Source organism: Tupaia chinensis, unplaced genomic scaffold, assembly GCF_000334495.1.
Source record: "Tupaia chinensis unplaced genomic scaffold, TupChi_1.0 Scaffold000076_1, whole genome shotgun sequence".
Taxonomy (NCBI): Eukaryota; Metazoa; Chordata; class Mammalia; order Scandentia; family Tupaiidae; genus Tupaia; species Tupaia belangeri.
The window spans coordinates 1987764-2011789 of NW_006159536.1; the positions used below are offsets into that span (position 1 = coordinate 1987764).

The window sequence follows — 24026 nt, forward strand, 5'->3', positions numbered from 1 at the left end:
CTCTTCAACTTCCTCTAAATGATGGATCAGCAAAATGTAAAAGGAGTAGCACAACCTCCTAACTTCAGAAAGCACTTAGAGTCTAGCTCTTTCTGAGCACCAGGAGTTTATGTCTTCCTTTTAGAAGTCACACATTTATAAATACTGTCACTATTATGCCCTAATTCAAAGTGCAAAGATAATTCCATCTAAAAATGAATCATATTTACTAAGCAGCTTGAGTGATGTAAATTAATAAATCAATAAAGTTTTGTCAGTGTACTAAGATAAAAACTCTTTTGTCCCTCTATTAGAAAAATAAAAGGGCAAGGATAAATGCAACCCTCCTGTTCCCACCCCCCTGATGACGCACAAATGTCCTTCCTCCAGGTCTCACTCCTAAGCCAGGTGGGTGTCTCTGTCATCCAGCTGTGAAGTGCTCTGGGATAACAGGGCACACAGATCATCCTCTCCTATTACTTTACATTTCCACCCTCTCCTAATAGCACTCCCTGTTTTTCATGGCCCTCCTCCTCCATTTTTGATTACTGAAACTCTCTCTCGCCTTCAAAGGCAACCAAACTGCTTATTTTCCATGAAGTCCTCCTTCCCATGCACTCAGGAAATGATCCCTTTGCCTCAGGGTTTTGGGAACATTGTATTAATTCCTTCCTCAGTCTGGCCAGAATGTTTGGTACTCCCTTCCTCTCTCTCTCCTGGACAGAGAGCTCCATGACACAGTCCAGGGGTCTTGCCAACAGTTGTGAATCAATGATCAATTCTCCAAACACCTGAACTTTCAAGTCATTTGTTGACCAAATACTTCTTGTCAAGACTATTTTGCCATGCTAAACTCACAAAACAGTACACATAAGCAAGGATTTCTATGTCCATTGTAGCATAACCATCAATCAGATAGTTAATAATAATCAATACATGAAATGTTTAAAAGAAATTAAATAATAAATATGAATTTTTTTAATTAATTTATTTATTTAATTCCATTCATTTTTTAATTTGAACCAAGAGAGGCAGAGAGAGTGAAAGGGAAAGTGAGGAAGCAAGCTGCCAGGACTGGAACTCAAACCAAGAATACACAGAGAGAGAGAGAGAAAGTGAGAAAGCAATCTCCCAGATCCAGGCCTTGAACTGTGGTCAGCCAGGGAGTGTCCAACACCTTATCCACCACACCACCTGCTGGTCCCAGTAGATATTAATTTTTAAATGTAAAGTGAGAGACAGCTCCTGAATCCCTAACATATGGGAAGTCAAACCAAACTCCAAAAAACCACCTAGAGCAGTTACCACAATTGTCCTGAGCTTCCTACATCAGACAACTGTATGAGAGAGAAAGACACTTCTATCTTGTCTCATGTGGTCTCTGCCTTCTGCCACAGAACCTCTATTTACCCAATATAAATATTACATACTCTTTCATGTAAACACACTCTGCATCTTTTTTTTTTTTTTTTTTTGGAGAGATTTTCACTATAGGGCGCGTGCACTCACCAGACAGACAGAGAGAGACATAGAGACAGAAAGCGAGAAATCACCCCCCAGAGGGGATGGTCACGCCGCAATCCCTTATCCTCCATTCTCCTCTCAGGATCTTGGGCACACAGACATACGCACCCGGCGTGAGTTTTAAGCCACCAAGTCCGGGACCCGAACCGCGGTCGACTAACACACTCTGCATCTTGAAGCATTCATTCTTGCATGAAGATATTTATACTGGTGAACAAGGTGAGATTTTTTTCAGCTCTGAATCAAAGGTTTTTGCTAATAGGGTGTGGGTGGTCACCAGAAAGACAGAGAGACAGAGAGACAGAAAGAGAGATATCACCCCCCCAGGGGGGGCAGCCATGCCACAATCCCTTCTCCTCCATTCTCCTCTCAGGATCTTGAGCACTCATGCACATGTGCCCGGCATGAGTTTAAGCCACCGAGTCCAGGACTCAAACCACTGTTGACTACATGGGAGTCCAGCGACATAGCCATTACGCCAACTGCTGGTCCCCCCAAAAAAATTATTTTAAGAAGTATGTAAAACTTACTTTCTAAGAGTAAAACAGGTCCTTACGTATATTTTATCTTTTTTAAAAAAATTATTTAATTTTGCTTATCCTTATTATATATATATTTTTTTAATTTGCTACAGGTCACGTGTACTTACCAAACAGAGAAAAAGAGAAAGAGAAAGAGAAAGAGAAAGAGAAAGAGGTAAAGTGAGAAAGCAAGCTACTAGGTCCAGGATTTGAACAGTGGTCAACCATGTGAGAGTCCAGTGCCTCAACAACCATGTCACCTGCTAGTTCCAAGTATATTTTCTCCTATATTATATAGTAGAGGTCATTAATGATACCCTGGCCTAAAAGAACAGACAAATATACCTCTTTAAGAATTTTTTTTCAAACTTAAAAAAGAAAACTTGATTTTTAAAATTTTATTTGTTCATTTATTGCTTAAGAGAGAGAGAGTCAATAGGGTCTTCATGCCATGATCCACCCCCAGTTCAGCCAGCCCACATCACGGGCACACAGGCATGTGCTCAGCACGTACGGGAAGACCTCAGGACATGATCTTCGGACCTGTCCACATGGGTCCAGCATCACAAGGGGTTGCATTACTGTTATGCCACAGCCTGGCCCTCCTTGAGAATCTTTATAAACCCCAAGAAGAGCCAGATGGTGATCCAGTATGGGGGTCATTTTACAGCAAATAAGAAATAGGACACGCCAGCATCACCCCGTTGCAAAATAAGGTAGCCTGGTGACAACAGCAGTATTACCGTTTTACAGAACTGTTTGAAATATACAACCTGATCATTGTTAAAATAGGATTATACCAAGACAATGATCCAAGTCTCCATTTAACAGAACTTAATGAAAGAACAAGCAAATAACATAGGGTTTTGCTTTTTGCTTTTTCAGTTACTCATTCTTCTCATGTATTGAGTTCCGCCTTGTGTATAACTGTGGCAGGGACACCGCCCTTGCCCCCAAGAAGCGCCACCTCCAGAGAAGCAGGTAGAGCTGCCAGTCTCAACGTGTCTAATGGGCCACAGGACCTCGGACTGAGCCCCACCCTAGCGCAGAGAGGTGGAAAAGCTTCCTGATTGAACAAAATTTCAAAGGATTACTAAGAATCCACCTGTCTGGGGAAGAAAAGACATTTGGGGCTTGGAGAAAATCATTTACAAAAATAAACTCAAAGAAGAATGCAGAAAAACACCAGACATGCATGCGAGCACCCAAGATCCAATGGGCTGGAGGGCTGGAGGGCTGGAGAAAGGGAACTGCAGTGAGATGAGACCTTGTAGAGGGCACTCATATCTCTTTCTCTCTCCTTCTCCCCCTCAGTGTATCATGTTTAAAGAAAAAATAATTAATTTTAAAAAATGGATGTGTGGGCCAGCCAGTGCTGGTTACAGGAGCTGGACCTTACGTGGCTGACTGTGCAGTCTGAGCCCCAGATTTAGAGGCTAGAAAAACTCTCTCGGCACCTGTGCATGAATGCCCAAAATCCTGAGAGATTCTGGCATAGCCGTACCCCCAGGGAATGATTTTTTTGCTTTCTCACTTTCTCTCACTCTCTCTCCCCCGAGTCAGTACACACACTCTATAGCAAATTTTTTTTTTTTTTTTGGAGAGATTTTCACTGTAGGGCGCGTGCGCTCGCCAGACAGACAGAGAGAGACATAGAGACAGAAAGCGAGAAATCACCCCCCAGGGGGGATGGTCACGCCGCAATCCCTTCTCCTCCATTCTCCTCTTGGGATCTTGGGCACGCACGCACACGTGCCCGGCATGAGTTTTAAGCCACCGGGTCCGGGACGCGAACCGCGGTCGACTATGTGGGAGTCCAGTGACATAGCCATTACGCTAACTGCTGGTTCCCGATAGCAAATTTTTTAAAAATATAAAAATGAATGGGAAAAAAAGAAACCTTTTTGTTTTCTTTTGGGAGAGGTTTTTGCGATGGGGTGCATGAGCTCACCAGAAAGACAGAGAGAGACAGAGAGACGGAAAGCCAGAAATCACCCCCCAGAGGGGACGGCCATGCCGCAATCCCTTCTCCTCCATTCTCCTCTCGGGATCTTGGGCACACATGCACACGCGCCTGGTGTGAGTTTAAGCCACCAGGTCCGAGACTCAAACCACGATCAACTACATGGGAGTCCAACTACATAGCCATTTACGCCGACTGCTGGTCCCAAAACAAAAGAAACCTTTTTGAATTTTTTAATAAATGAATATGGTCGGTAGGAAAATGGCTTTCAAAGGAAATGTTAAATAATTAATCTAAAAAGGTGGGCTGGAGACTGGAGGAGCTTTGTGTGACAAGTTTAGTGACGTGCATAATCACAAATATATACATGTAGCTAACACAATGACTTTCTCTCTAAATGACCATTTCCCCACTCACTCAGCACATTCCACTATCATCATCATCATCATCATTACAACTCAAATATATTGGGCAGGCAGGTGGCATGATGGTTAAAGCTCTGGACTCCCACATGCCAGACTGTAGTTTGAATCCTGGACCTGGCAACTTGCTTTCTCACTTTGTTTCTCTCTTTCTCTCTCTCTCTCTCTCTAGTCAAATTAAATAATAATAATAATGATAATAAATGAAATTAAACTAAATAATTCTAAATATATAATACAAAACTACTGACAATATTGTCCTCCTTTTATTAAAAGGGAACTCTACAGTGAAGTTTAGAACCGTGTTCCATTATATATATATAAAAATAAAAACAGGTTACTCTCCAGAACAACTGAAACAATCTACCATACCAGTAACAACATACCTGTTTTTCTATGGCGGGGGGGGAGGAGTGATTTTATTATCTTTTTTTCCCTTTAGATTTTTGCCATAGGGCATGTGTGCTCACCAGAGAGAGACAGAGAGGGAAAGTGAGAAGTCCCCCTCCAGGGGGACGGCCTCATCGCAATTCATTCTCCTCCATTTTCTTCCTGGGATTTTGGCCAACTGTGCACAGGTATCTGTGCCCGATTTTTATGGTGCAGGGACTCAAACCACAGCTGGCTGGGTGGAAGTCCAGCCTTAACCACCACGTCACCTGCTGACCTCTGACTTTATATAACCTATTCTATGAGAATGTTTTAACATTTTCGTTTACTTTAATTCTAAGAGGGAGTAACATTTTTCTATAAAATGACTTAAGATTTTCTTACCATACTCCTCTTATTTACATATGCATCAAGTAGAATCAGTATATTTACGTAATATATTGGTACCTATTTTAAGTAATTCCAGCACATTGGTGTATGCTATTTTTCCTACACTTTGCTTCTCTTTCCATTGCTACACATTCTGCAATTGTGTATAAAGTACAGATTCTTCTCAATACCGAAATAACTACCTGACAAGTACTACTTTTCCTTATCATTGTTTTTTGTCTGCCTTGTCTCAGACACAATTAAAGTAGCTTTTAACTGACGGACTCTTTTAATTTATCACTTTTCCTTTCACAAAATACTTATATAGTTTTGATAAAGGTCGAGTTTACGTGTACTCAAGTCAATTACAGTGAGTCCTTATCATTATTGTTTTATAAATTAAGTTTTTGGGCATAAGTTTTTCCATAATATTAGCCCACCTCTTCTAAATATAGGAAAATTATTAGAGTGGCAAGGGTGAGACAAAATTTTATAATATACAATGATGTTACTTCCCATTGATTTAATGTGATTTTAGATTTACTAATTGACCAGCATCACTGAAACCCACTAGAAATACAAAACGACTGAGAATATTGTTCTTCTTTTATTAAAAGAGAACTCTACAGTGAGGTTTAGAACTGTGTTCCATAATATAAAATCAGAACACAGAAACGGCTCAGCGGAGAATCGTGAACCACACACTAGGTTAATTTCTCCTCCAGGATATCTGTTAAACAGCCTTGCTTTTATAAGGACATCCACTGTAATAGCATTGTGTAAGAAAGCACGGTTTTAGAACCAGACTATCACTTCACACCACGAACGAGCACATCCCCGGCCTCCGAATTACCACCCTGAAGGGCTCAGAACAGCTGTTGCCTAAGTACTTTGGTATTTTTCTTTTGACTCAGAATCTGGCACAGGAAAATTACAGGAGCTCTATAAACAAAAGCAACTAAACTCAATTATATACACAAACCTCCTTCACTGAAAAACAATGTACACATCTTAACAATGTGCTTTTGTCTTTCTGTTTCTTTTTCTAGTAGATGGCACCTAACGGCATCCTAATAAAGAACTTTAGAAACTATTGGGTTCCTCAGCTAAGACTTGCTTTTTGCCCCTTATCAAGCAATGTTACGACAGTAAGCTCAACTTTACGTAAGGCAGCTGAACAGACACAGCTATGTTTTCATGTGACTTCAATTCTAGAATAGCTCATATGATCATAAAAGCAAGAGGGAAAAAATAACTATGTACGCACAGAAATTTTAAAAAAGGCATTTTCAAGGTATATAAATATTCATGTGACTATGCTTCACCCATAATGGGTGTCCAAACAGTAGTCTTTACTACGTGGCAAAAATTTGTGAGTTCTGCAGAGTGCACTTATAATCAGAACTGAAAATGGGAAATGGAAAGCCTCCTCAGAATTCAGGGAAAGTAAAAAGTGAGCCTGCATTTCATAATTCAGTGGAAATTGAACAACTTGCAAAATTGAGTATCTGTGTTACCAACTGCCGCATCCTCTGAACACATATTTTACTTTCATATGCTCTGTATCATATATAATTGGGGAAACAAGAAACTTTGGAAGTGATTTCTCTGCTTTTAAGATATTTTCCGTTTTGTTCCCAGGGGAGGCAGGTGACATGGTAGTTAAGTTGCTGGACTCTCACATGGCTGACCCTGGTTCAAGTCCCAGACCTGGTGACTTCCCTTCCTACTCTCTCATTCTCTCTCCCTCTCCCTCTCCGTCTCCCTCTTTCTCTCTCTCTTTCTCTCTCTCTCTCTCTCTCTCGTCAAATTGAAGAATAATAATTAATTAATTAATTAATTTAATAAGTCTTTTTTTAAAAAGATTTTTTTCTTTTTATTTAAATAATGAATTTTCCTTTTAATTAAATAATGTTATTCAACACATGCAGAGTGGCCAATCAACAAGACAAGAAAATGCTTTACAAATGAGGTAAGAAGCCCTGGACGGTATCAAGCAGGCCCAAGCAAGCTATCCTGGAATAATTCAAGCTCTGCCTTCCTAAAGAGGGCTGTGGATCTGGGCTTCTAGGAAAGAGGGTCATAGAGTAAAATTAATTAGAAGCCAAGATTAACGAAACTGTCCTCTCTACTGGAGGGAGTCATGGGAATGAACAGTTGGCAACTTTATTTTGTATTTATTTTCCTCATTGATATGATCATATTGTTTATTCTGTTAATTAAAATATCAAATATATGAGAAGTTCTTAAACAGTTCAGAGGAAAATGCATACTATGAAAAAGTCATGCATGGATTTCAAAATTTGTTTGCACCAAAATAAACTCACGCCTTAACTCCATTTTTCCACGAATTTTAAGTCTTCTCATAGATATTGAGTGTGAGTGTAAGTGTGTGTGAGTGTGTGTGTGTGTGCGCGTGTGTGTATGCAAACTATAACCTTTCCAGGACATATTTTCTATTCCTGTCTGTTGTTGCATATGGTTCCTTTCTCTTGCTCTTATGATTTTTCAAAACATTTCAACAGTTTCCATTCCATTTTCTTAAGTACAGCAAGAAAAGTTGACAAGATCTCGAACATCACCTTCTTTTGTGATTCAGGACATTGTATAATGTTTCAGAGAAGACAGATTTGGAAATTCACCAACTCACAAGGAAGGAGGAAAAGAATCAGCCACTCAGATCCTAGAAATATATCGCCTTGTAATGGGCTGAGCTGTTGAGCACAGAGGACACTTCACTGGGAAGATTTTAGTAACTTGCTACTTGGTACATTTTTTTTTTTCATATAAAAACAGATGGGCCAGCAGGTGGTATGGAGATTAAGGTGCTGAATCCCACATGGCCGGCTACATAGTTTGAGTCCCAGAACTGGTGGCCTGAAAATCACACAGGATGCAATGAGAATGAAAGAGAAGAGATTGTGGCATGGCCATCCCCCAGAGAAGTGATTTCTCACTTTCTCTCTCTCTCTGTCTCTCTCTGGCAAGTGCATGCAACCTATAGCAAAAGCTGAAAACTACAAAACAAGAGAATCCAACAACCCAAATAAACACCACTAAAAAAAAATAACTGTCACATGTACGTTGACATAAGTTTGAGTAATATAAGTCACTTTCTTTAGACGGCCAATAACTAGTGTGGATATATTCTACAGCTGGAGAAACATAAAAGCCCAACTTCTGGATCCTTTTTCTCCATAATACAAAAAGCCCCAATATGTGAATATACCCTGTGAGTTCCAAAGTCCAAAAGAAAATATCAAGACCAATTTAAGTACAATACATACCTAATCCCTTATTCTAAATTAAGACATCTGCGATTGCATAGAATTATGTGATAATAAAATAATGCTTTGTATTTCTTGTGTTCTAATCATCTCAAACCACTGTATGTTTATCTAGTACAATACAGCACCCCAGAAAGTTGGCAAGGCAGACATTTTTATTATGCTTTTAAGGAAGAAAAATATTTTTAAAAGACAAAACGATAGGGCTAGCCAGTGGCATGGTAAAGTGGCCGGATCCCACATGGCCAAATAAACAGTTCAAGTTCCAGACCTGTAGTTTGAAAAACATGTTAGGTGCATGTGCACGCAAGCCCAGAATCCCAAAAGGGAGGCTACCAGGTGATGTGATGGTTAAGGCGTTGGACTTCCACATGACCGACCATGGTTCAAGTCCCAGACCTGGTGGCTTGAAACGTGCCGGTCACATGTGTGTGTGCACACGCACAAAATCCTGAAAGGAGAAGGGATTGTGGTGTGGCCATTCCCCCAAGGAGTGATTTCTTGCTTTCTGTCTCTCTATCTCTCTCTGTTTCTCTGGCAAGCACATGTACCTATAGCAAAAATCTCTCTAAAAAAAAAAAAAAAAAGAAAAAAATCACGTCAGGCTTGTCTGCATGAGTGCCCAACATCCCGAGAGGAGAATGTAGGAGAAGGAATCATAGCGTGGCCATCCCCTCAGTGGGGCGGGGGTAATTTCTCACTTTGCCCTCTCTGTGTCTCTGTCTCTCTCTGGCAGTACACATGCCTTATGGTAAAAACCTAAAAAAAAAAAAAAGAGTGGAAGGAGGGAGAAATAGAGAAGAGATTGCAGCACCACTGTTCCCCATGGCGGGGTGTGCTTTTCTCACTTTCCCTCTCCCTCTCCAGTGACCTCCTGTACCCTCTGGCAAATTAAAAAGAGAGAGAGAGTGAGAGAGACAGAGACGCTATGTTTTTATCCAAGGTCATATATCAAAGGAAATATGAGGTGCTAGCTCTAGCTCAGTGAGAAGAAGCACTAAGTTTATATTAGAGGTCCTTAAATCTCAAACCTCAATGTTTCCCGGTCATTGAAATGTAAATAATCATAGCTTTCCAAAAGGATGTCTGGGAGGACCAAATTGTACAATAATGTAATAGGAAGTTCCTAGAAAAGGCTGGTCATATTGTAGAGCTCAATAATTCAGGAAGGAGACAGCGCAGAAGGAAAAAGAGAATTTTAAAAATATGTTGACATTTTAAAAAGCAAATCAGTCAGCCTCACCTTAAAAAGCTTCCCTAGCTGGCCACCTTCTAGCAAATTCCAGAGTGCAATTGTATGCAGCAAAATTTGCGAATTTTATATTTTTCATTGCTAATCACCATTATGTATTATGCTTTGACCTTGTTCAAATCGTCGTGTCTTTAAAATAATATGAATCATTTTCCTGAGAAGTGGAACAGCTGCAAATGTTACATGAAGGCAGTTTTGCAAATTAAGGTAATTTGCTGAACATTCTCGCCAAGATGCATTTAAATAGGTGCCTCACAAAAGAGAATAACATCACGTTTCCTTCTAGCTCGTTCTATCTCACAGTATCGTGTGTTAAGCCACTAACAACTTTGCGCTGAATACCTATTTTTTACAAGGTACTGGGGGGAAATGTAAAGATTTAGGAATATCAGTATTTATATAAAAAATTATATAATCTGGCTCAGGAAATAAAATGAGAAACTACAAAGAATGAAAGATATACTAGGTCAGTTAAATAATAAATATTTTCTGTAAAGAAACCACATATACCTTAAGCATGATTAATTACTAAATTTGGAGTGTGGGCCACAGGTGCATTTGAATTTGAAAAGGAGACTGCTGGGGCTGGAGGAAACTGAGAAGTGCCTATGGGAAAGCCTTTCTGAGCATTTAAAGATAGAGATGCCAGGTGGTATGATACAAGGGGGGAGGCAATTGGACCTGCCTGAGAAAGGCCCTGGGTTTACATAGTGGAACCTCTCTGAGCACTCTGGGTGCACTCTGGGCATGTGTGCACCTGCCTGTAACCTGGGTCAGCTGAGACTGGAAATGGATTGTGGAGTGAAGACCCTGTTGGGGACACCTGTCTCTGTTTCTCTGTCTCTCCCTGTATCTCGGTCTCATGGAAGAAATAAACTTTCTTTTTTTTTTTTAGAGGTTTTTGCTATAGGGCGCATGCGCTCGCCAGGCAGAGAGTTTTAAGCCACTGGGTCCGGGACAGGAACCACAGTCAACCACGTGGGAGTCCAGCAACATAGCCATTAAGCAAATTGCTGGTCCCAGAAATAAACTTTTTTAAACAGAGAGAACTCAGTAACCAGCTGATGACATGATGGTTACATTGCTGGACTCCCATGCAGTCGACCGTGGTTCAAGTTCCAGACCCAGAGGCTTAAAACTCATACAGGGGGGCTGGGACCAGCAGTTTAGCATAATGGCTATGTCGATGGACTCCCATGTAGTCGAACATGGTTCGAGTCCCGGACCCGGTGGCTTAAACTCACACTGGGCACGTGTGTGTGCATGCCCAAGATCTCAGGAGGAGAATGGAGGAGAAGGGATTGCTGCGTGGCCATCTCCCGTAGTCTCTATGTCTCTCTCTGTCTGTCTGGCGAGCGCACGTGCCCTATAGCAAAAATCTCTCTCAAAAAAAAAAAAAAAAAAAAAAATCTAAAAAAAAAAAATTCTAAAACTCATACAGGGGGGCTAGCAGGTGGCATGGTGCTTAAGGGTGCTAGACTCCCACATGGCCTACTGTGGTTCAAGTCCTGGACCTGTGGCTTGCTTTCTCATTTTCTCTCTCTTTCTCTCACTCTGTCCCTCTCTGGTGAAATAAAATTAAAAATAAATAAACAGAAGGACCAGCAGTTAGCGTAATGGCTATGTCACTGGACTCCCATGTAGTCGACCGCCGTTCGAGTCTTGGACCCAGTGGCTTAAACTCACGCCGGGCGCTTGTGCATACATACCCAAGATCCCAAGAGGAGAATGGAGAAGAAGGGATTGCAGTGACCATGGAGTGATTTCTCGCTTTCTGTTTCTCTGTCTCTCTCTGTCTTTCTGTCAAGCACACACACCTGATAGCAAAATCTCTCCAAAATAAATAAATAAATAAATAAATAAAGTTAAATAAAATAATTCTTTAAAAATTAAAACTAATGCAGGGTGCATGTGCGTGTGTGCCCAAAGTCCTAAGAGGAGAATGAAGGAGAAGGAACTGCAGCATGGCCATTCCCCCAGGGAATGATTTCTCGCTTTCTGTCTCTCTCTCTCTCTCTCTCTGTCTCTCTGCTAAATGCACATGCCTTATAGCAAAAAATCTCTCTGAAAAAATAAAAGATAGAATTCAGAAAGCTCTAAAATGATTTAATAGGATGGAACTATAAAGTGTTTCTGTTTGCTAACACAGAAATGCTTCAGAAGCATTCTTTTAAAGTAAAACACAGGATGCCTTCCAATTTGGAGTGTTAACTGCAATTTGGATTTTGAAGAGAATAATTAATATGACAGTTGATCATAAAATAAAACTTTTCACAAAATTAATAAGTAGTGTGAACACATACATGTCCAAAAATTGCCCATATATTTTGTCTTTTTATTTAAAGAATTATTCATTCAATTACATTATTGTTTTAATTTACTACAGGGCACGTACACTCACCATAGAGAAACAGAGAGAGAGGAAGAGGGGAGGAAAGTGAGAAAGCAAGCCTCCAGGTCTGGGACTTGAACTGCGGTCAGCCATGTGGAATTCCAGCACACTTACCCACCATGCCACATGCTGGCCCACTTACACATTTTGTTAATCAATCTATTCTCTGTCCTTAAACTGGGAAGCTGATCATCCTTTCTGAAGGGGGTAACAGAAATGAGACCAAGGCATCAGCAGAGCATACTTCTCAAAGGACACAGGTAAGCTTCTCCAATTTAAAAAAAAAAAAAAGAGCCACTATTTGATTTCATTCTCTGTGCTAACCTCGCTAAGAAAGACAGAATTTCTGGGACCAGCAGATCGCATAAAGGTTATGTCGCTGGACTCCTACATAGTTGACAGCAGTTCTAGTCCCAGATCCAGAGGCTTAAAACTCACACCTAGTGCATGTGTGTGCTTGCCCAAAATCCCAAGAAGAGAATGAAGGAGAAGGGATTGCAGCATGGCCATCCTCTTTAGGAGTTGATTTCTTGCTTTTTATCTCTGTCTCTATCTCTCCAGCAAGCATAAGCACCCTATAACAAAAACCACTCTAAAAAGAAAGAAAGAAAGAAAAAATTGCTACTTTGAAAGAAAGCTAGCCAACATTCAATTATCCCAGTTTTTAAAACATTTTGCTAGAAGGCACATGCACTCTCCAGAGAGAGAGGGACAGTGAGAAAGTGCCCCTCCCCATGAAGAATGGTCATATCACAATCCCTCCTCCTCCTCCATTCCCCTCATCTCTCAGGACTTTAGGCATGCACATGCACTCGGTGTGTTTTTCAAGCCTCCAGGTCCAAGACTCAAGCCAAGTGGTCAGCCATGTTGGATCCAGCCAACCTAACCTCCATGTTACTGGTCAATTTGATGATACAGAAGAAAAGAAAAGTATGGATTTATATATTTATAAAACTTTTCTTTATTATTGCCTTTTCATTTGTTGATGATAGAGCACATGCATGTACACACAAGAGACGCACAAAACACCACTGAACAGAGCCTGGTCACACCATAATCCTTTTTTCCTCCAATTCTCTATCCTGTCAGGATCCTGGGCATGCACACACACACACACACACACACACACACACACACACACACACAGTCTGCATGTATACCTGGTATGTTACTATTGGAGCCAGAATTCAAACCCCAGTAAGCCATGTAGGATTCAGCTTCTTCTGCACAGACAGCACTTAACCACTGCACTATGGAGCTGGTTCAGACTTGTAAATCTTAACTTCTGACCAATCTTTTACAAGAGTTCTGTGTTTTTTTGTTTGTTTGTTTTTTAGCAAACCGATTTTGGAGACATTCTAGATTTGTCTTCCTCCTCTGTCTTACCTACCCTAAGTTTGAGGGACTCTTAAAGTTTAATACAGACCAAAGATGGACATTGAAGAGAAAAAAGAACAACAGGCATTGATTATCCAAATATTAATAGCTATTCCAGTAAATAAATTACACAAGAGCTATACCAAAAGTTTCTTTTCACAAGTCCTCATGGCCAGGGCTAGAGGGTGGTACAGTAGTAATGCAACACTTTGGGAAGCTGACCCATGTGAGAAGGTTCCATATCTGCATCCAGAGGCCTCCCTGAGTATGCCAGACATACATGTGCCCATGACCCAGGCTGGCTGAAGCTGGGGGTGGATCATGGCATGAAGGCCATGTTGGGGGTGCACACACTCTCTTTCTCTCTTGCTTTCTCACTCTATCATGGGTGAAAGAAATCCAGAAGCTTGAAAAAATGCTTCACTGCCCACCAAAGAAGAGATGCTACATTTAAAATTACGGGGGCAGGGGAGAAAGGAGTCGAACAAAGATTCTCCTTTGTGATTACTTACCGACCCTAGAGGACTCTGTAGCGATATACATTATCACTGACAAAGCACCTTTGGATACTCATATGAAATATCCTCTATACATTCACCCTTAATGATTTATGTATGCAGTAAACTGCCAATGCCAACTAAAGAGAGGTTCAATCACAAGCCTTCAGAACACTTGCTATTTGAAAAGGGACAGAGTGGTACAAGCATCACTAGCAGCTGTATTGTCCAACTCACAACTCTGACAACAGTTACCATGGAAGCAGTTTCTTTTTACTGCCTTCCTGAAGAGTAACCTTTAATTTGATGCATGAATCTAGTAGCTAAGGTGTGATTCACCTTGTTCTTTGCTTCATCAATTCCTACATCATCAAACTACACCACTCCAAAGTGTGCTTCTCTCTGCTAACACTTTTGTCATAAAGCAAAACATATTTTGTCTTTCTAGCCAGAATTATTGAACACTCAGTGAAAATTTAAATAATAAGAAATAGAGTATAGGTTTTAGAAGCAGAAGACACCAAGCTCCATGCTTAATATCTGTGACTCATCACACAACAGTTTTTAAAAATTATTTTAATACTATTCTGAAAGACAAAAAGCCTCCTTTAACCAACACTCCTTGAAGAGTCCTGCATCTCTGGTCTGTCTATTATGGTCTTTGGAATGTTGGCTCCATCAGGCCACTGGACTCAAGTCAATTCAGATATCTATCCAGAGCAATAAAAGGTTCATTAACTTGGGTCTTTATGCTGACCATATCAAGATTAGTTAGCAGTGAATAATTCTGAAATACAGAATGGAAATAATGATACAATAATTACACAGTTCACTTGAACACTGTTATATCTAGGAAACTACAGATAATTATAGAGTAGATTCGAATATTAATTTCCAGTTCTCCTTCACGAAGGAACTACTGAAAATACATAACCAAAAGAGGCTAAGCAGACCTGTCCAGGCCAGATTTCTCTTCTCTTGAAATACCTCGATTCCACCGATCCTCTTTGGTGGGTTTCATACTGTTCCTGCCTAGATTTTCGCTGGGATGTCTATACCAGTCTGTTTTTGTTGGAAGCTCTAGTCCAGTCTTTTTGTTTGTCTGACTGTTTTGTTTTGTTTTGTCATTGGGTGCATGCACTTGCCAGAGAGAGACAGAGAGCGAAAGTGAGAAATCATCCCCCAGGGGGATGGCCATGCTACAATCCCTTCTCCTCCTGAGATTTTGGGCATGCACACATACAGGCCCAGCATGTCTCTTGAGCAAAAAGGTCCAGTATTCAAGCCTGTAGAATCAGCCATGTGGAAGCCAGCATCTTAATCACTGTGCCACCTACTGACCCACGAGTCTGTCATTTCTACTTGCAGAGATTTGTTAGGCTCTGCTTAAGAGCTTGCTCAAAGTTCATCCTAAATACACAGGTGTTTAAGAATGGTATTCCTAAGAAGTCTTTGCTTTCCCTGATTCTTTGACCACCCTCCACAAGATGTATTAATATGTTGCAAATTATCTATTACAGCCTCATTTTGTCTACAGGACCCACAGCTACAAACTAGAGAGAATTCAGTGGTCTCTGATCTCTATCCTTTGCTCTGAATCTAAGACCATGGGTGGGTTGCATTCTGCTTGTTTGGTTGGAAAGAGAACTTTTAAATTGGGACTCATACCAAAGATGGATTTCCTCCTTTTATGAAAATGCAGATGCCATTAGGCTTTCTAAGTAACACTACGGAGGCCTGGACACAGGCTCACAATTTATTCGAAACAAACATGTGCACTACACATACTTTACCCAAAGTAACGTGAAAAAGCTAATATTGAAGGGTGTCATGTTCTCTGACATCCAACTTTCATGGACTTCTACAAAAATGTCAACCACTCACCTATATTTATACAAATACTAACATTTAAAATGCTGACCCCTACCAATCTTAGTAAGCAAACGATAGCTCGTACTGTGTTCACATAATGTTTTAGGTTTACTAAGATCTCATTATTATTTCCAAATGAGAATCCAGAAATTACATAGAGCCTTGAAGATATTTATATATTTTATATTCTTATAAATAGTACCTTGGAATGTATCTGTTTCTTCAGATTATATATTGCTTTATTGGCTTGTACATCATACATGAAACCATTTATTTGTTCAACAAATATTTTCATGTGCCTGCCATGTTTCAAGCAGAAGCCCTGGTCTTCTGAAAGTTATATATACTTCATGTGCAGAAGGAGAAGGGAAGCGGGAGGTAATACAATCAACAAATAAGTAAATTGAAAGCAAGTTCAATGGTGATAAGTGTTACGGGTAAAATGATTAAAGTGTCTGAGTCGATGGGAGTTAAGCGCGTGCATGGTACAGAGAAGTGACCATTTTAAATAGGATGGACAGAGAAAGACCTCAAAGAGCTATCACTTGAGCAAAGACTAGGAAGTAAAGGAGCAAGCCACTGTGGGATACCTGGGGAAAGAGAATTCCAGGCAGAGAAAACAGCTATTTGCAAAAGCCCTGAGGCAGAAACATACTTGGTATGTTCAAAGAATAACAATAAGACCCTTTGGGTCAAGTGGAGTCAGTCAAAGGGAGCATTCCAGGCAAGGAAATGAGAGAACTCCCGGGGCCCATATGGAAGACCTTGCAGGTCACTGTCAGAACTTTGCCTTTTGCTCTCAATAAAACAGGAAGTCACTAAGGATTTTGAGCTGAGGAGTGACATAATCCAGTTCCATTTTAAAAAGTTCACCCAAAGCTATTATGCTGACACTAAACGGAACGGGGCAGCTGGCAAGGGAGAAGCAGAGGATCTAGATAAAAAGCTATTGCAATAATCCAGGCAGGAAGTGACAGTAGGTTGGACTTGGGTGGTCACACTGGAATTGATAAATGACCAGATTTTAAATAGATCATGAAAGCAGAGGCAATAGGATTACAGATTAGATATGGGTTATGAATGAGACAGAGGAAACATGGGAAGCTCTAAAGATTTGGGGCTGAATAACAGAAGAAGCAAGCAATTTATTGAGATTCGGAAGATCACAGGAGGAGGAGGTGGTGGTAGGAATTCAGGCTGTTTAGTACTTAATAAGTTTGTTATGCACCTTTTATATCCACCTGAGTGTGGAGCAGACAGATACAAGATGTATATCTTTATACTAATCAAAAACATTATCCTTTAATTAATGCTTACCAGGATTAAGTAAATTGAGACATGATAAGCAGGTAATTAAATGATTAGACATGAATGAATGAGTAAATAAATTAATGAATATTGGCGACACAGAAAAATATTGTTAAAAGAAGTAAAGAGAGAGTGTAATTCAGCAGATATCTAACCAGACTGATATAGACAGAGAAATCAGAAAACTAAGACAACTGAGAAAAAAACACTGCAGAAATCAATAGGAAGCAACCCATTCAATGGGTTTTAAAAATCAACATTTTCGATTAGAACAGTAAATGTCACTCTGGAGCTTAGGAAATATTACACACTATGAACTTCCCCAAAAGAATTCAAGTCCAAGGACATCATTATCATATGTCTTATACACAACATGTTAGAGTTACAAAAGAATGAAGAGCAAGTGAGGATGTCTGGGGCTCTAACAAACTACGTGGGTCATATGAATGCATATGTATTAAATACTCCTAAGAACCAGCACAATGTTTACTTTCAATTTTTTATAATCTATTTCTAGAAGTTATTTCCATATTCTAGAAATCATGATATCTTTTAATTTTTCAAATATGTCAAACTTTTAAAAATGGAACTTGATTATGTCACTCCTCAGCTCTAAATCCTTGTTGACTTTGAAAATTTTACTTATTTTAATTTACTATCTTTATCTCTCATCTTAGGGGCCTGATCTTAGTTATAGCAGTTAAGGTATATCCCATATCCTACTAAATCATGTAGGTTTCTCTAAGTCTCTTTTTTTTTAAGGGATTATTTGTTTTTTATTTTATTTATTTATTTTTTAATTTGACCAGAGAGAGACAAAGAGAGAGAGAGAGAGAGAAAGGGAAAGTGAGAAAGCAAGCCACCAGATCTAGGACTTAAACTGCAATCAGCCATGTGGGAATCCAGTACCTTAACCACCATGCCACTTGCTGGTCCCATCTCAAAGTCTCATGAAGTTTATATTGGGAAAGCTCCTTAAGTCAGTAAATGACAGAAAGAAGAATTTTCTTTATTTTTTTATTTTTTCAAGTGCACTCCCCAGAGAGAGTGAGAGTGAGACAGTAAGAGGGACAGTGAGAAATCACCCCCAGGGGGAATGGCCATGCCACAATCCCTTCTCTTCCATTCTTCTCTTGGGATTTTGGGCATTCATGCACATGTACCTCACATGATTTTTCAAGCCACCAAGTCCAGAATTCGAACTTCAGTCACTCTTATGGGAGTCCAGTGCCTTAAACACCATGACATCTGCTGGTTGTTTACTTTTTTTTAACGTTTTTACCATAGGGTACATGTGCTCCCAGGGGAGAGAGAGAGAGAGAGAGAGAAGGGGGGGAAAGGTGAGAAATCATCCACCAGTAATGCAATCTCTTCTCCTCTAATCTCCTCCTGGGATTTTGGGCACGCCCACACATGCACCTGGCATGATTTTCAAGTCACCAGGTCCAAGACCTGAACTATAGTCAGCTATATGGGAATCCAGCACCTTAACCACCATGCCACCTGCTGGCCCCCCTTAATATTTTTTTAATTATAATACTTGAAAATACTTTAATAGTGCCAAAAAAACAGGAAATAAATACAGCAATTTTTACTATGTTATATTATTTTACTTACAGTTACTGCAGGTTTGTTTTGGTTTTGGTTTTTTGTTTTTGTTTTTGTTTTTTCAGTTTTGTTATAGGGCACATGTACTCACCGGAGAAAATCAAAAAAAGAAAAAGAAAGAAAGCACCTCCCAGGAGAATGGCCTCGCCATAATTTCTTCTTCTCCCAACTTCCTTCTGGGGATTTTAGGCACATGTGCACATACGCCCTGTGTGATTTTTCAAGTTACAGGATCTGGGATTCAAACCACAAGGTTGACCATGTGGGATTCAGCTGCCTTAGCCACCATGCCCCTGGCTGGCCCATGATGTTTTTATTATCTAAAATAAATTAACGTATGAGGGCAGTATTTAGCTGGTACTGACTGGAGAGGACATGAAATTATTAATATTTGATAGATAGCCTAAAAAGAAACCACTTACAGAATATGTATTCTTTTCTATAAACAGACTATAAGAAATTTGATACTGTTTTATCTCAGCCCCCAAAAGAAAAGAGCTATTTAAATAAAGACTTCAAGCAATGTCTTTTCTTTCTGCCTTGCATTCCAGCGAACACCAAAATAGCCGGTTTCCTACAAAACAAAAATGATAGAATCTTCAAGAATAGTACAGTACTTATGTTAGGGCAGGAAAAGACCAAGCCACTGGCTCAGTGTGAGACCAGACGAATGGAGGAAATGGCAAATATGTTAAGTGATGGAAAGGTAATAGTTTCCGTTTTCCTAAGACACTTGTTTGCAAGCTCCATTGCAGTGTTTCTCAGCCTCGTCACATGACGTCTTAGGCTGGAACTTCTCTGCTATGCCGGGAGGCGTCCTCTGCACTGCAGTGTGTTTAGAGCATCCGTAGCCTCTACTCACTAAATGCCAGTAGCATCTCACTCCCAGTTGTACCAACCCAAAATCTCTGCAGGCATTGCCAAGTGTCCAGGATGGAGGGCAAAATGGTTCCTGGTTGAGAACCCCTGCTCTCTACGAACAGGAGAAATATTAATTTATACAGATTCCTTAAGATTGTTGCATTCAGCCAGCAGGTGGCATGGAGGTTAAGGCAGCTGGATTCCACAAGGCTGACTGTATGATTCAAGTGCCAGACCCAGTGGCTTGAGATACATGCTGGGCACTCACGCATGCATGCTCAAAATCCCAAGGGGAGAGGGGATTGCAGCATGGTCATCCCTTCAAGGGGTGATTTCTCACTTTCTCTCCTCTCCTCTCCTCTCCTCTCCTCTCCTCTTCTCTTCTCTTCTCTCTTTTTCCCTCTCTCTCTCTCTCTTTCACAAGTCTCCTGTCTCTGTATCACTCTTCTCTTCTCTTCTCTCTCTCTCTCTCTCTCTCTCTCTCTCTCTGTCACTATTTGGCAAATGCATGTGCCCTATAGCAAAAACTGCAAAACAATTACAAAAAAAAGATACATTGCCTTCACTAAAAATTTAACCTGATTTTCTTCTTTAAAAAAATTATTTCTGTAATTTTATTTATTATTATTTTTAATTTTCTATAGGGTATATGAGCTCACCAGAGAGAGAAAGAGAGAAAGTGAGAGAGCAAGCTATCAGGTCCAGGACTTGAACAGAGGTCAGTCATATGGGAGTTTAGCATCATAACCACCATACCACCTACCAACCCCTCAGCCTGATTTTCAAAGTTCATTTTTGACTGTCTCCAAAGCTGTTAAACAAAACAACAGGAAGCACCCAATACAAACACAAAAGCGGAGTTTGGTTATTTCACCTGTTATGTGTAATCCTCCTGAGAAGAAGCAGGTTTTCAAAGATTTATACCCACAGGAGTCCCTTCAAATTAAGCTAAGAGTCTAAATCTATCAAATGAGCTCATATGTAGCCTTCAAAAATAATGAAAGAAGAAATACTGAAACTATTTACACAATCCAGAAATTCAATCTTTTAGAAGGATACATAATATTGCTTTCCTTCCTCTCAAAGTGGCAGCTTCTTATTATCTTTTGAAATGTCATTTGGTGACTCAAAAGAAAACAACTATAATTTAAACAGCAAGTAATGAAAGGGATTAAACCTTTATGCGGCCTACTTGGAAGTCACTAAGCTGTCTTTGTACAATCCATGTAATATACTCTCTCTCCATGGTGAAACCTCCCGGGTCTCTAAATACCATTGACCCATGGAAAAGCCTCCACATTTTCATCTCATTTCAACCTGCCCCTGAAACCAGGACTAGGGAGCCCATCAACATATGCACAGAGATGACCAAGTTCTCCTACGCGAAGCTAACCAGGTTCAGTTTCCTCTCAGCCTTCTTCCTCCTGGGCCTCTCCCATGATGGGAAAAAAGGCCCTGTTCCCCAGGGGAAAAATCTCACTGTCATTCTTGACTTCTGAATTAGTCTCTTATTGCTGCTCTATCAAATTTCCATAAGTGCCACAAGTTGGGGCCAATGGGTGGCTAGATGGTTAAGGGCACTGGACTCCCACATGGCCAATAACAAATAAATAAAGTTGAATAAAACTATCCTTAAAACACACACAATTATTTTCTTACACTTCTGGAGGTCAAAAGCCCAAAGTAAAGTCTAGAGTCTAAAGTTGTGTGAGCAGGCTTGCAGTCACCTAGAGGATCTGGGAAAGACCCTGATTCCAGTGTCCGTGAGCCATCGGTATACCTTGGCTCGTAGGTGCCTCCTTGCATCACTAGAACCTCTGCTTCATTATCACATTCCTTCTCTGACTCTCACTCTGATAAGAGATTACACTGGACACACCCAGAGAATCCAGGACAAACCACATCTCAAGATTATTTTTTTTTTTTTGGAGAGATTTTCGCTATAGGGCACGTGCGCTCGCCAGACAGACAGAAAGAGACATAGAGACAGAAAGCGAGAAATCACCCCCCAGGTGGGATGGTCATGCCGCAATCCCTTCTCCTCCATTCTCCTCTCAGGATCTTGGGCACGCACGCACACACGCTCGGCGTGAGTTTTAAGCCACCGGGTCCGGGACGCGAACCACGGTCGACTACGTGGGAGTCCAGCGACATAGCCATTATGCAACATCTCAAGATTCTTAACTTAATACATCTATAAAGTCCCTTTTGTCATGTAAGGCAAGATATTCACAGATTTTGAGAATTAGGTAATGGACATCTTCGGGGTGGAAGGGTTATTCTTCTATAAACACCAACTTAGCCAGATTCATACAAAATAGAAATGATAGAATCTGCAAGAAAGGTATAGTACTTATGTCAGGGCAGCAAAAAACTAAGTCCACTGGCTCAGTGTACATCCAGACATAATCTAGGAAACAGCATGTATGTTAAGTGGCAAAAAGATACTAGTCTCCATTTTCCTAACAAATTCACAAGTTCTATTGTAGGTTTTCCCACCCACGGCATTGGTGACATTATAGGTTGGCTACTTCTTTGACACTTCTGATGCACAAGGCACAACTCTTCTCTTCTAATCCTCTCACCCAATCAAATCAGCAATCTGGAGGCTCTACCTCCAACACAGATGCCAAGTCTATCTACTTCCCTGTTTTCTTCTGCAACCACCCTAGTGCAGTCAGCATCTCTGCACCCAGACAACTGCCTCCTAATGGTCTTCTGTGGCTACTCTTGTCCCTGTAAGTCCATCTTTCCTAAGAGTGCAATAATGACCTTTTTGAAATATAATGCAGTAATGCTGTTTTCCTTGTTTAAAACCACCAATGAGGAGACAAGGAGATGGTGTAACAGTTATATTGCTGCACTCCCACCTGGCCAAGTGGTTGAGTCCTGGACCTGGAGGCTTAAAACTCATGCCAGGTGTGTTTATGCATGCCCAAAATCCCTAGAGGAAAATGGAGAAGAAAGTATTGTGGTATGGTTATCCCTCCTGTAGGGGGTGACTTCTCACTTTCTATCTCTCTATCTCTCTGGTGAGCACATGTGCCCTATAGCAAAAAGCTTTCGAAGGGGGGGGGGGGGAAATGGCTTGCCAGTGTAACTAGAACAAAGTCCTAATAAGCCCTTCATCCTCTGGCCTCTTCTTACCTTTAAAAAATAATAAAGCAGGACATAAGCAATTTTTTCTTCCCACAAAATGTGTCTCCATCCCTCATCATCAACCTTCCAAGGCCTTGTACACTAAGCAGGAGCTCTATCGGCAACCATCAAAGGGGTACCTGTGTCCAGCTATTCTTCCAGGGTCCCCAGATCGACTTCTCTCCCCAGAGGCAGAAGATAGCAACTTAACACATAATACTTTATCCTATGCCCCACCCCTCCAAGTCCATTTTGACAAAAAATGCCTACTAACACAAGAAATTCAAAATATGTTAGGAAAAACATCAGGAGGTAGGGGAGAGAAAAAAAGGGATATGCTACAGTGTGATAAGTGTTTTCACTTTTCATAGCAGGTGGACAAAATATAACATCTTAGGTTGATGGGTTTAAAACTAGGGCAGAAATAAATTATTTAATATTATCACAACTAAAAATAGAAATTTAACAGCATTTGGGAAGTACTAGGAGGAAATTTGCATTTTTATGAATTCTGAATTTTTAGGCCACGTAAGTAAATATATCAGAGTAACCACCAATTTTATACAACATATTTACACTAATTTTACACATGTAAGTGTGCATGTTTACAAAACTGGTCATGAGTTTTTCACCTGTCATAACTTTCTTTCATTCTGATTCCCTACAATGCTCTCTGGAATTCCCTCACCAGAAACTAACTTGCCAGGGACACCTAGATGATAAATCCAGGGTTCAGTATGATCCAATAACAGCCTCTCTGCTGAAAACTATTCATTAGCCCCTCCTCTGCTCTTATTTTTTAAAACCTTTCTCCCTGAATGACCTAAAACAAACCAATCCTGGAGCCGGCTACCTTTTTTATTTCAAACAATAAGTGCCTGCACTTTGTAATTCTTATTCTTTATCCAACATGCCAAAATCTCAGGAGGTGGCTACTCTACAATGCAGTTGTTGCTTCGCATAATAAATGACCCCAATGTTTGTTAAAAATCTATGCCTATATTTCATCTCCTCTGATGAAGATTCAATGGCTTCGCACTGAAGGATATTTCACAGAATTTTAGAGCCATAAGGAGTTCCAGAGAACAAACTCATTCTAGAGAACAAACTCATTCTAGAGAATCAAAATCACCTGGTACTTAACTAAAGCAAACCATTGGACCCCTCATGGACCTATGAACTCACAATCTTTCAACAACCTCTGCCTTTTGGCCAGAACCGCCATCTTCCAGTAATTAACCAAAATGACGAACACAAAGGGAAAGA

The 24026-nt window shown here is 40.4% G+C and overlaps 1 protein-coding gene across 1 annotated transcript in view; it reads right to left on the minus strand.

Moving 5' to 3' along the window:
• Positions 1 to 24026, minus strand: part of ADAM23 (ADAM metallopeptidase domain 23) — a gene marked incomplete at its 5' end in the record, with an annotated part of 206650 nt that overhangs the window by 158589 nt on the left and 24035 nt on the right. The window lies entirely within an intron of this gene.